Source organism: Oncorhynchus masou, chromosome 21, assembly GCF_036934945.1.
Source record: "Oncorhynchus masou masou isolate Uvic2021 chromosome 21, UVic_Omas_1.1, whole genome shotgun sequence".
NCBI classification, from domain to species: Eukaryota; Metazoa; Chordata; class Actinopteri; order Salmoniformes; family Salmonidae; genus Oncorhynchus; species Oncorhynchus masou.
Window position 1 is genome coordinate 9,656,540 of NC_088232.1, and position 10,600 is coordinate 9,667,139.

The window sequence follows — 10,600 nt, forward strand, 5'->3', positions numbered from 1 at the left end:
TGGTTATTTTGTATTTAGTGTTCAGTTGATTTATTAAATATTAACATGGACACATACCACGCTGCACATTGGTCCGATCTCTCATACTCCTCGTCAGAGGAGGACAAATCCCGTTACATCTATTCTATTATATTCCATTCTCTAAAAGGGACTGATGGAACAGTTCAAATCTCTCACACATTCTATACTTCACTCAAAAGGCCGAAAAAGGCGACACATATGAACATATTAGGATGCTCAATGTCTATCTATTCTCTCTTTTCCCTCTTCTTCAAATGCATAATACAATGCAAGCTTAACCATAAGACTCTGCTCTGTTTATAATGGCTTCATCTATTCCTCAACTATTCTTAATGTCTGTAATTCTACAGATTGCGACAGCAAGGGATTTGAGTCTGATTCTGTCTGGTTCTGAATTCTGTTTGCCAGAGGGGTTTCACACAATGACTGTTCAAACGGTCCTTTTCAGTCCACTTGGTATAAGTGGCATGGTCTATCAAGGGAGAACGATAGCTAGGCTTGGGAGAAAATGGAGTTGGAATTGGATGGCTGGTAAGAGGTTGTTACCATAGCCTTTGACCTGCCTCATTTCTAGAACTGTGTAGGAGAGGAGTAGAGATTCGTCTCTCGCCAATAGGATATTACAGTTACCCAATTGCTTTGGCTCATTTTTTGAAACAGTCTTAACATTCACTAAACTGTAAGTGCAATTGTCACAACTGTTTTATGGGACATCACAACTCTATTTACATGTCTGCAAAATGTAGTAACTCACCCAAAACATTTAATTCATGCTTCAAAACCTAGTTATTTTGTCAGTAAATTGGCCAATGCCACCAAAATGAAAAGTTTTTGAGCCATACTGGTCAAAATGTTTAGGCGTTTTTTCACCATGGCAGTTAGCGCTGGAAATGCTTGTTATGTACAAATGCTAGTTTTGTTCTACTTTTTTGTTGACATTGAATGCTTAATGTACTATACAAGAAGGTCAGTTTTGTCTAGCTGAATGCTATTGTGTATCACATTGAGCTTTTTAGATACCGATTTCAACAGTAGGTAAACGTTTACTGGGAAAAGTCAATACTGTACAATACCGTACTACACAGAAAAGGGATATGCACATCTGTATGTATACCGAACATTTATTTGTGTAGCAATGTGCAACATGTAAACAGAACATTCACATTTGCTTGTCCATTTTGACATATTTCTTACTTGTAAAGTCATATATAGTGAACAGAAGAAGAAAAAAAACTGCGGTAGTTTTGTAAAAAACTATACATTTGACCTCCTCACACTACGTAACACGACAAGTTCCCATCTTCTTGGTGGACATCCTGTCGCTCTTGTTGGTCTGGCTAAAGGTTTTCAGCATCATCACATCTGATGTTTTCCCTTGTGATGCACCTGGGGGAAAAAATGTCCTTGCGTGGCGCAACCATCCCCTGCAATGATCGCCTGTGATGTCCTCACAAGCAGTATTCATGGCATCTAACAGAGACATCTGATCTAGTGCCTGATAGTCATATACTTTCCACCTCCATGCTGAAAAAAACTATTCTATCAGATTCAGGAATGGGGAGAATGGTGGAAGGAACTCCATTGTTATCCTTTCATGCGCAGCAAACCTTTCCCTAACAATGTTGGTTCGGTGGAAGCAGACATTATTCCACACAATTGCATAATTTGGCAAATCTGGTCTAACTAAACCTCTTTGTTCTTTGTTCTGTTATTAGGTCTCTGTAAAGTGTATTTAGGAAGGACAGGAGAAGTTGAGTGTTATAGGGCCCAATGTATGGAATATGTGTGCTCACAGCATTCACAGAAATGGCAGCACACATTGTAATATTGCCCCAAAATGTTGGCCTGGTGTGCCAATTGTGGCTTGGCGGCCAATGAGATTGCGTCCACGTCTCCTGCCATTGGCCAGATTGAACCCAGCCAGGTCCACGAAAACAAGAATGTGGGTCAATTCATGTCCTTCCAGCTCCATTATTCTCCATATAGTAATGCAGAAACAAAATATAAGGTTTGTTTTTACTACTTTTTTACATAGCCTATTCTAGAATCAGACAGTTCAGTAAAGTATAAATGTATAAATAGGACCCGCAAAACTCCCGTCTCAACGCCAACAGGGAAGAGGCGACTCTGGGATGCTGGCCTTCTAGGCAGAGTTGCAAAGAAAAAGCCATATCTCAGGCGAGCCAAATACAAATATAAGATTAAGATGGGCAAAAGAACACAGATGCTGGACAGAGGAACTCTTCCTAGAAAGCCAGCATCTCGGAGTCACCTCTTCACTGTTGATGTTGAGACTGGTATTTTGCGGGTACTATTTAATGAAGCTACCAGTTGAGGACTTGTGAGGCTTCTGTTTCTCAAACTAGACACTATAATGTACTTGTCCTCTTGCTCAGTTGTGCACCTGGGCCTCCCACTCATCTTTCTATTCTGGTTAGGGCCAGTTTGCGCTGTTCTGTGAAGGGAGTAGTACACAGCATTGTATGAGATCTTCAGTTTCTTGGCAATTTCTTGCATGGAATAGCCTTCATTTCTCAGAACAAGAATAGACTGACAAGTTTCAGAAGAAAGTTATTTCTTTCTGGACATTTTGAGCCTGTGATCAAACCCACAAATGCCGATGCTCCAGATACTCAACTAGTCTAAAGAAGGCCAGTTTTATTTCCTCTTTAATCAGCACAACAGTATTCAGCTGTGCTAACATAATTGCAAAATAGTTTTCAATGATCAATTTGCATTTTAAAATTATAAATTTGGATTAGCTAACACAGTGATGGTTGCTGATAATGGGCACTTATGTAGATATTCCATTTAAATATTTTAAAGTCTTGATCAATTTGATATTATTTTAATGAACAAAATTTTTTATGTGCTTTTCTTTCAAAAACAAGGACTTTTCTAAGTGACCCAAATTTTTTGAACGGTAGTGTATATTATAACAAATGTCACCATTCCATTTCTTTGGCCCCCCAGAAAACACTTTGATCTTTGCAGCTCTACTGCCCCTATGTGGTTTAAAGTAGCATCACTACAGAAGAGTGCACAGGATCAATCCAATATCTCCTTATCTCTCCAAAACAGGGCTGCAGGCAAACACGTGGTGAGCAGGCATTTGCCAGTGTGGCTGAAGTGACTTTACTCAGAGAACTAACGCAGCAGGTTAAGAGAACTAACGCAGCAGGTTAGGAGAACTAACGCAGCAGGTTAGGAGAACTAACGCAGCAGGTTAGGAGAATGAGGTTAAGGTTAGGAAAAGGGTTTACGTTCCGTCTTAGCTGAAATGCTACAGTTGTCCCCAACTCGACATCCACATGGGGCTATACTCCATCAAGCCACAACTTTAGAAGCCATCAGTTCCAAGAAACCATCAGTATCTTAACACCCCAACATTTTGGGGTGTTAGACTGACTTTCCTTGCCATGTGATTAGTCAACTAATGCACAATTAGTAGCCTATGTCTTTCTCATCAGAGTGCTGCAGGTTGTGTGTGTGTGAGGCACCGTCCGCAACTGCAGGGCTCTCCAGAGGGTGGTGGGGTCAGCCCAACGCATCATCGGAGACACACTGCCTGTCCTCCGGGACATCGACAGCCCCCGGTGTCACAGGAAGGTCAATAAGTTCATCAAGGACCTCGGCCACCAGAGACACGGCCTGTTCACTGAGTCACCCACGGCACGGCCTGTTCACCCCGCAACCATCTAGAAGGAGGAGACAGTACTGGAACGTCAAAGCTGGAACTGAGAGACTGAAAAACAGCTTCTATCGCCCAGTACCCTGCCCTGAACCTTGGTCACTGTCACTAGCCGGCTACCACCCTGTACCTTAGAGACTGTTTTGCCCTACGTACATAGAGTCATTGAACACTGATCACTTTTATAATGTCTACAGAGTGTTTTACCACTTTATTCCAGTCATGGCTGATCCTATATAACTTACTGCTGTAAACACCTTTTCTATTCATTTACTGTCTACACCTTGTAGAGTCCATGCCCCAACGAATTGAGGCTGTTGTGAGGGCAAAAGGGGGTGCAACTCAATATTATGAAGTTGTTCCTAATGTTTTGTACACTCTGTGTATACACACACAGGCACAGACACATGGATACACAAATACAATAACATACGCACTATACATATACACTCGACGGAACGACTTGATTAGTGTAGTGTCAACATCGCAGCCACTGCCAGCTAGCCTACAAAGTCAACAACGCAGCCACTGCCAGCTAGCCTACTCCAGCAGTACTGTATCATTTCAATCATTTTAGTCAATAAGATTCTTGCTACGTAAGCTTAACTTTCTGAACATTCGAGACGTGTAGTCCACTTGTCATTCCAATCTCCTTTGCATTAGCGTAGCCTCTTCTGTAGCCTGTCAACTATGTGTCTATCTATCCCTGTTCTCTCCTCTCTGCACAGACCATACAAACGCTCCACACCGCGTGGCCGCGGCCACCCTAATCTGGTGGTCCCAGCGCGCACGACCCACGTGGAGTTCCAGGTCTCCGGTAGCCTCTGGAACTGCCGATCTGCGGCCAACAAGGCAGAGTTCATCTCAGCCTATGCCTCCCTCCAGTCCCTCGACTTCTTCGTCCGCCCACGTGTTCTCGCACACCCCGAGAGCTTCTGGTCAGCGGGGCGGTGGCACCGGGATCCTCCTCTCTCCCAAGTGGTCATTCTCTCTTTCTCCCCTTACCCATCTGTCTATTGCCTCCTTTGAATTCCATGCTGTCACAGTTACCAGCCCTTTCAAGCTTAACATCCTTATCATTTATCGCCCTCCAGGTTCCCTCGGAGAGTTCATCAATGAGCTTGATGCCTTGATAAGCTCCTTTCCTGAGGACGGCTTACCTCTCACAGTCCTGGGCGACTTTAACCTCCCCACGTCTACCTTTGACTCATTCCTCTCTGCCTCCTTCTTTCCACTCCTCTCCTGTTTTGACCTCACCCTCTCACCTTCCCCCCCTACTCACAAGGCAGGCAATACGCTCGACCTCATCTTTACTAGATGCTGTTCTTCCACTAACCTCATTGCAACTCCCCTCCAAGTCTCCGACCACTACCTTGTATCCTTTTCCCTCTCGCTCTCATCCAACACTTCCCACACTGCCCCTACTTGGATGGTATCGCGCCGTCCCAACCTTCGCTCTCTCTCCCCCGCTACTCTCTCCTCTTCCATCCTATCATCTCTTCCCTCTGCTCATACCTTCTCCAACCTATCTCCTGATTCTGCCTCCTCAACCCTCCTCTCTTCCCTTTCTGCATCCTTTGACTCTCTATGTCCCCTATCCTCCAGGCCGGCTCGGTCCTCCCCTCCCGCTCCGTGGCTCGACGACTCATTGCGAGCTCACAGAACAGAGCTCCGGGCAGCCGAGCGGAAATGGAGGAAAACTCGCCTCCCTGCGGACCTGGCATCCTTTCACTCCCTCCTCTCTACATTTTCCTCCTCTGTCTCTGCTGCTAAAGCCACTTTCTACCACTCTAAATTCCAAGCATCTGCCTCTAACCCTAGGAAGCTCTTTGCCACCTTCTCCTCCCTCCTGAATCCTCCTCCCCCTCCCCCTCCTCCCTCTCTGCAGATGACTTCGTCAACCATTTTGAAAGAAGGTCAACGACATCCGATCCTCGTTTGCTAAGTCAAACGACACACCGCTGGTTCTGCTCACACTGCCCTACCCTGTGCTCTGACCTCTTTCTCCCCTCTCTCTCCAGATGAAATCTCGCTTCTTGTGACGGCCGGCCGCTCAACAACCTGCCCGCTTGACCCTATCCCCTCCTCTCTTCTCCAGACCATTTCCGGAGACCTTCTCCCTTACCTCACCTCGCTCATCAACTCATCCCTGACCGCTGGCTACGTCCCTTCCGTCTTCAAGAGAGCGAGAGTTGCACCCCTTCTGAAAAAACCTACACTCGATCCCTCCGATGTCAACAACTACAGACCAGTATCCCTTCTTTCTTTTCTCTCCAAAACTCTTGAACGTGCCGTCCTTGGCCAGCTCTCCCGCTATCTTTCTCAGAATGACCTTCTTGATCCAAATCAGTCAGGTTTCAAGACTAGTCATTCAACTGAGACTGCTCTTCTCTGTATCACGGAGGCGCTCCGCACTGCTAAAGCTAACTCTCTCTCCTCTGCTCTCATCCTTCTAGACCTATCGGCTGCCTTCGATACTGTGAACCATCAGATCCTCCTCTCCACCCTCTCCGAGTTGGGCATCTCCGGCACGGCCCACGCTTGGATTGCGTCCTACCTGACAGGTCGCTCCTACCAGGTGGCGTGGCGAGAATCTGTCTCCTCACCACGCGCTCTCACCACTGGTGTCCCCCAGGGCTCTGTTCTAGGCCCTCTCCTATTCTCGCTATACACCAAGTCACTTGGCTCTGTCATAACCTCACATGGTCTCTCCTATCATTGCTATGCAGACGACACACAATTAATCTTCTCCTTTCCCCCTTCTGATGACCAGGTGGCGAATCGCATCTCTGCATGTCTGGCAGACATATCAGTGTGGATGACGGGTCACCACCTCAAGCTGAACCTCGGCAAGACGGAGCTGCTCTTCCTCCCGGGGAAGGACTGCCCGTTCCATGATCTCGCCATCACGGTTGACAACTCCATTGTGTCCTCCTCCCAGAGCGCTAAGAACCTTGGCGTGATCCTGGACAACACCCTGTCGTTCTCAACCAACATCATGGCGGTGGCCCGTTCCTGTAGGTTCATGCTCTACAACGTCCGCAGAGTACGACCCTGCCTCACACAGGAAGCGGCGCAGGTCCTAATCCAGGCACTTGTCATCTCCCGTCTGGATTACTGCAACTCGCTGTTGGCTGGGCTCCCTGCCTGTGCCATTAAACCCCTACAACTCATCCAGAACGCCGCAGCCCGTCTGGTGTTCAACCTTCCCAAGTTCTCTCACGTCACCCCGCTCCTCCGCTCTCTCCACTGGCTTCCAGTTGAAGCTCGCATCCGCTACAAGACCATGGTGTTTGCCTACGGAGCTGTGAGGGGAACGGCACCGCAGTACCTCCAGGCTCTGATCAGGCCCTACACCCAAACAAGGGCACTGCGTTCATCCACCTCTGGCCTGCTCGCCTCCCTACCACTGAGGAAGTACAGTTCCCGCTCAGCCCAGTCTAAACTGTTCGCTGCTCTGGCCCCCCAATGGTGGAACAAACTCCCTTACGACGCCAGGACAGCGGAGTCAATCACCACCTTCCGGAGACACCTGAAACCCCACCTCTTCAAGGAATACCTAGGATAGGATAAGTAATCCTTCTCACCCCCCCCTTAAATGATTTAGATGCACTATTGTAAAGTGGCTGTTCCACTGGATGTCAGAAGGTGAATTCACCAATTTGTAAGTCGCTCTGGATAAGAGCGTCTGCTAAATGACTTAAATGTAAATGAAATATACACACACATGGATTTTGTGTAGAGTAGTGGCCAGAGGGCACACACTTAATGTGTTGTGCCCTCAGGCCACATATTTTTCATCTGAGCCTAGAGGAAAGTCTTTGTCCTCAGGACTGGAGGGAGGCCAATGTAATTCCGCTACCCAAGAGTGGTATAGTGGCCTTTACTGGTTCTAACAGCAGACCTATAAGCTTTTTGCCAGCTCTTAGCAAACTGTTGGAAAATATTGTGTTTGACCAAAACAATGATATTTATCTGTAAACAAACAACATAATTTCAGCATGCTTACAGAGAAGGGCATTCACTGACACAAATGACTGATGATTGGTTAAAATAAATTGATAATAAGAAGATTGTGGGAGCTGTACTGTTAGATTTCAGTGCCGCCTTTGATATTATTGACCATAACCTGTTTTCGAAAAAACTTATGTGCTATGGTTTCTCAACCTTTGCCATAATGTGGATTCAGAGCTACAGTTGAAGGTCGGAAGTTTACATAGGTTGGAGTCATTAAAACTTGTTTTTCAACCACTCCACAAATTTCTTGTTAACAAACTATAGTTTTGGCAAGTTGGTTAGGACATTTACTTTGTGCATGGAACAAGTATTTTTCCAACAATTGTTTACTGACAGATTATTTCACTTAAATTCACTGTATCACAATTCCAATTCCAGAAGTTTACATACACTAAAATTACAGAAAATGATGTCATGGCATTAGAAGCTTCTGATAGGCTAACTGACATAATTTGAGTCAATTGGAGGTGTACCTGTGAATGTATTTCAAGGCCTACCTTCAAACACAGTGCCTCTTTGCTTGACATCATGGGAAAATCAAAAGAAATCAACCAAGACCTCCACAAGTCTGGTTCATCCTTGTGAGTAATTTCCAAACCCCTGAAGGTACCATGTTCATCTGTACAAACAATAGCACGCAAGTATAAACACCATGGGACCATGCAGCAGTCATACCGCTCATAAAGGAGACGCGTTCTGTCTCCTAGAGATGGACGTACTATGGTGCGAAAAGTGCAAATGAATTCCAGAAAAACAACAAAGGACCTTGTGAAGATGCTGGATGAAACAGGTACAAAAGTATCGATATCAACAGTAAAACGAGTCCTATATCGACATAACCTGAAAGCCCGCTCAGCAAGGAAGAAGCCATTGCTTCAAAAACCTCCATAAATAAGCCAGACTACGGTTTGCAACTGCACATGGGAACAAAGATCGTACTTTTCGGAGAAATGTCCTCTGGTCTGATGAAATGAAAATAGAACTGTTTGACCATAATGACCATCGTTATGTTTGGAAGAAAAACGGGGAGGCTTGCAAGCCGAAGAACACCATCCCACCCATGAAGCACGAGGGTGGCAGCAACAGGTTGTGGGGGTGCTTTGCTGTAGGAGGGACTGGTGCACTTCACAAAATAGATGGCATCATGAGGCAGAAAAATTATGTGTATATATTGAAGCAACATCTCAAGACATCAGTCAGGAGTTAAAGCTTGGTCGCAAATGGGTATTCCAAATGGACAATGACCCCAAGCATACTTCTAAAGTTGTGGCAAAAAAGTCTTAAGGACAACCAAGTCAAGGTATTGGAGTGGCCATCACAAAGGCCTGACCTCAATCCTATAGAGCATTTGTGGGCAGAACTGAAAAAGCATGTGCGAACAAGGAGGTCTAAAAACCTGACTCAGTTACATAAGCTCTTTTAGGAGGAATGGTAAAAAATTCACCCAACTTATTGTGGAAAGGTTGTGGAAGGCTACCTGCAACAATTGACCCAAGTTAACGGATTTAAAGGCAATGCTACCAAATACTAATTGAGTATATGTAAACTTCTGACCCACTGGGAAGGTGATGAAAGAAATACAAGCTGCAATAAATCATTCTCTCTACTATTATTCTGACATTTCCCATTCTTAAAATAAAGTGGTGATCCTAACTGACCTAAAATAGGGAATTATTACTAGGATTAAATGTCTGGAATTGTGAAAATCTGAGTTTAAATGTATTTAGCTAAGGTGTATGTATTGTATCTATGTAATAGAACTCAAAGGGTTTTCTTTAATGGAAGCTTCTCCAATGTCAAACATGTAAAATGTGGTGTACTGCAGGGCAGCTCTCTAGGCCCTCTACTATTTTCTATTTTTAGCAATGACCTACCACTGGCATTAAACAAAGCATGTGTGTCCATGTTTGCTGATGATTCAACCATATGTGCATCATCAACCCATGCTAATGAAGTCACTGAAATCCTTAATAAAGAGTTGCAGTCTGTTTTGGAATGGGTGGCCAGTAATAAGCTGGTCCTGAACATCTCTAAAACTAAGAGCGTTGTATTTGGTACAAATCATTCCTTAAGTGGTAGACCTCAGCTGAATCTGGTAATTAATGGTGTGGCTGTTGAACAAGTTGAGGAAACAAAATTACTTGACGTTATCTTAGATTGTAAACTGTCATGGTCAAAACATATAGATTCAATTGTTGTAAAGATGGGGAGAGGTCCAGCCGTAATAGGCTCTAGTTTTGTCAAATCTTGATTAGTGTCCAGTCGTGGGATCCTAGTAAAATACCAAATACCAAATCTGTTTTGTAATGTAATGAAATGTTTTAATTGTATATATTGTATATTCCAGACTCTGAAATGGCTCCTTCTGATATTTCTTTCTTTTTACTTTTTGGATTATGTGTGTATTTCTTTGTATTGCTAGGTATTATTTCTGCACTGTTGGAGCTAGAAACATGAGCATATTGCTGCACCTGCGATAACATCTGCAAATCTGTGTACGCGACCAATAAACGTTGATTTGTGTTTGTGTGTGTTTGTCCAGACCAATTTGATTCACGGAAATCACATGCCGGCCGGGCATGACGCACATCTACAAAGAAAGCAGAAGGCTTTCCATGGGGCAACCAAAGTTTCAATGGGGCAACCACACTTCTTCACTTTCCATAGGACAACCACAGAAGAAGAAGAAGAAGACAAAGAAGAAGAAATCTCCACCACTCGGGTACATGTGGTGCCACCCTCAGCTCCTAATCTCTCCTGTCCTGTTTGAGTCTTATGTGTGATTGACTAACCCAACAGGATTAGTGGGCTAATTACAGCTTCTGGAGGAAGAGTGAGAGAGGGGACAAAAGGAAGATAGAAAAGGAGGAC